Here is a 3,786-nt window from a genome sequence, read left to right on the forward strand (position 1 = left end):
ACAACACAAGACAAACTGTTTGCTTTATTATGGAGCTTGACCATGAACGTGACTTCTAGATCACAAGATCATTTCGTTTAGTTGGAGGCACTGATTATAAGCAAAATAAGGGATTTTATATATGTATTGTTGTAAGCTATATTTCAAATGTAGTAATTGCTTAGCTTAAGGACTTATAATGCCTAGAAAATTCTAAGGATATGACGTCAAGTTTTTCTAGTATATTAAACTAGATTATAAATACGAGATAGTTGTAAAGTGTGTATAGTTTATTTGTTTTCCAAACTGTTTGTGTTTTTTTAATTGGTACTTATGAAACTGGATATGCTAGTAAATGTATTATAATTTTTGGACTGAACTTTATGATAGACAGACTGTTAGCTTCTATAGCTGGCGGATCTCTGTTTACAGCTATTTTAGGAGTTCATTGGTGACGTCATCTAGCCTGTTACTATGGCTTAGTGAACATTATTGCCATACTTGTGATTGGTTGATTTGTGAGCTTGAGCCCTATTGTGGAGAATAGAACAAGGCTAGTCTTTTAGAGAATTTCATTGGTTAGGTATGGGTGACATCACAACATACAGTACATACTCATGACATCATATGCGTCGAAGAAAGCTAACAAAGATAGGAATATAAGCTTGATATTGGTGCTGACGTGACACTGAAGTGGGGAGGCAGCGTGTTAGTGGAGTTTGTTATTTTTGTTTGTCGTTTATAGGAGCCAGTTATTTACCGTCCACTTCCCAAATGAGAAAAGAAATTGTAGGATAACACTGTATGATTTTAATATAGAGCTTCATATTAGTTTATAAGCAAAATAGTCGTCATCAAACGTTCTCTTCTCGCACAATCTTCCTAACACTATTTTACTAGTTAGTCATATTGTTGCCAGTTTACTGTTAATGTTAAGCCTAGCAACAGGCCTACAAACTGAAAACCAACGTTACAAGCAAAACAATTAAAAAAATTTGGAAAAAGTGGATTGTAATTTATTACTCCATTGGAACAAAACGCCGAGATGAGGCAGGAGATTAAGAACGCTGCAGATTTTCTTACAAACCTTCTACGAGTTAGGAACACCCTTGATTTGAACCAGCTGGAGATGTTTCGGAACCATTTGGAAGCGATGCTTAAGCATCATTACCAACAACATTGGTTTCCTGATAATCCTTTTAAAGGCTCTGGATATCGTTGTCTTAGAATCAATCACAAAATGGATCCAGTTCTTACAAAAGCCGGAAAAGCTTGTGGTCTTAATGAAGCTAGACTTCGGCAAGAATTTCCTAATGAGCTTGCTTTGTGGGTTGATCCTCACGAAGTGTCATACAGAATTGGTGAAAATGGTAGCATTTGTATCATCTATGAGGGAAGTAAGCTGTCATCAGAATCGTTGGATTCTAGGTCTGATGATAAAGATGTGAGTAGTTTTCCTTATGAAGATTATTCTTATCCAGTTGGAAGCCAGTATTGTCTTCCTAGTTTGGGAACATTCTCGAGAGCTAGTTGTAAAGATAATGTTTGGGGTAATATGAGCATGGAGCAGCTTGCAGCTTTCGTCTCCACTTAAGGGTTAACTGCCAAGTCTCTCTCATCGCTCACAAGAGAGATTTTAAATTGTGATCTCTTTCACGTTTTGTTTCATTCGTGGGTGTTTGTGTATTATAAAAGTAACTTTATATATATTGTTAAATTAAAATCATGACATGACCGTGGAAGTACAAGTCAAGTACAACTCTTCAGGGACCATTACAGCCGTCACTGCACCATCGCTCTTTCCACATTTTGATTGGACATTTTGTAAACGGTATTATCAAGAGTAAATAATAAACTGGAAGATTTTATACCAGTGATCTGCAGATACTACTACTAGCACAACGTTTTAGGTGTTTTATATTTAAATGTAATATAAAAAGTACCAGTAGTTTTTTTAATGAAAAGAGAATTAATACTGTATCAGATGGACCAATCCTTAGGTTATTTTAACTCTTTTTTTTTTTTAAGTAATTAAAAACAGAAGTAAAAATAATTAAATTGGCTTTTTTTTTAATGTTGAGCAATGGGAAATTTTTATTGAGAAGTAAGTGTTGTTAGAGCTTGAAGAGAAATTTAATTGGGATGTTTGGCTTTATGTATCATTTGAAGCTAGACCAAAATTGTTAAGACTAATAATCAAATAACAGTAAGTGTTATGTAAAATACTTTGTGTTTGAATTGAGTAATTTGGTACAAAGAAAACCAGTTTCAATCTTCCTTTATCTTGGACAGAACTTTCCAGAACGTGTTGCATGTACATAATAGAATTACTGGCTTTGGGAAAATGTAAAATATTAGGTCTGTTGTACAGTTATTTTCAATAAGATTGTGAGAATTATGTAATGCCTTTTGGAAAGCTTGTGCTAAGGTTTTGTGAAAGATTGCAGTATGGTGTTGTAATTTATTTGTTTAGTAGCCCATTCCATTGTTTGATAGGTTGGAGTGAACAATGTACGTGCATTAAGACCAAACCACTTTTGTGTAACCAAATGTTTCTCCATGTGGATCTGTACATTTTATCCATGGAATCTGGAGATGTAGTCACTCATTCACTGTAACACATTGTTGAATAATACTGAGTGAAATGACGGAACCTGGTGATATTTTTGTGTACTTCCCACCTTTTATAACATGATTTAATTTTATAAAAAAGTCACACAATCTTTTCTTGATAGTCATGTTTTACTTTATTGAAGTTTCAGAGTCACGTGTAATGTTTTCTTTGTACACATTGTTTCTAACACCCTTACTTATTGTGGGGTACTAATGTGAATTATAGGATTTGTTAGAGAAAAATGTGAAAGAGTGCATGTGTTTCAGCAACGGCTGAAAATCAAAACTTCCTCACATGTGGTTAACGTGCTGTACAAAAAACTTCCTGTACAAAAAATTCTGTATTACAATAAAATTATTTTATCTGTACAGTAACATTGATATAGGGACTTTTGTACAGTGGCCACAATAAACAAAAACTTGTCATGTTGAAAATTTGCCTGTTGTTTTTTTTCTAAATCTTTTACTAAAATTTCACAGAAATGGCATTGAATTTCGAAAATAATACGAGAACAATACATCGCCTTTGTTTTACCATTCAAATGTTTGAAAATGACAAATTCCATCTCAAGAAAATATGTATTTAAACTGTACAAAGACTCATTTACAACACATTTCTGAATGTTATCTTAAAATGTTAATTCTGAACAGCTGCAATTAATATCTTTCATAATTGACATGTTAACCATATGATAAGCAGAGTGTGCTTTTTCTTTTTTACACATTCATCTAGATAAACTTGAAATTTTCAGACCAGTACAACAATAATATGTTGTTTACTAATAACATTTCTTTGTAGTAAAATATAATTTAGTTTAAACTTTATAGTATCATTCATATAATATCCACTTTAATAGTCAAATACCTATATACAAGGAATAATATCCACTTTAATAGTCACATACCTCTATATAATGAATAATATCCACTTTAATAGTCACATGCCTCTATATAAGGAATAATATCCATTTTAACAGTCACATACCTGTATACAAATAATATCATCAACCTTAACAGTCACATACCTATATACAAGGAATAATATCCACTTTAATAGTCACATACCTCTATATAAGGAATAATATCCATTTTAATAGTCACATGCCTCTATATAAGGAATAATATCCATTTTAACAGTCACATACCTGTATACAAATAATATCATCAACCTTAACAGTCACATACCTATATACA

General features: G+C 32.5%; 1 pseudogene; it reads left to right on the forward strand.

Moving 5' to 3' along the window:
- Nucleotides 1-642: 642 nt before the first annotated feature.
- Nucleotides 643-3,027, forward strand: LOC106476798 (annotated as a pseudogene).
- Nucleotides 3,028-3,786: the final 759 nt, after the last annotated feature.

The sequence above is a fragment of the Limulus polyphemus genome, unplaced genomic scaffold, assembly GCF_000517525.1.
Source record: "Limulus polyphemus unplaced genomic scaffold, Limulus_polyphemus-2.1.2 Scaffold11636, whole genome shotgun sequence".
NCBI classification, from domain to species: Eukaryota; Metazoa; Arthropoda; class Merostomata; order Xiphosura; family Limulidae; genus Limulus; species Limulus polyphemus.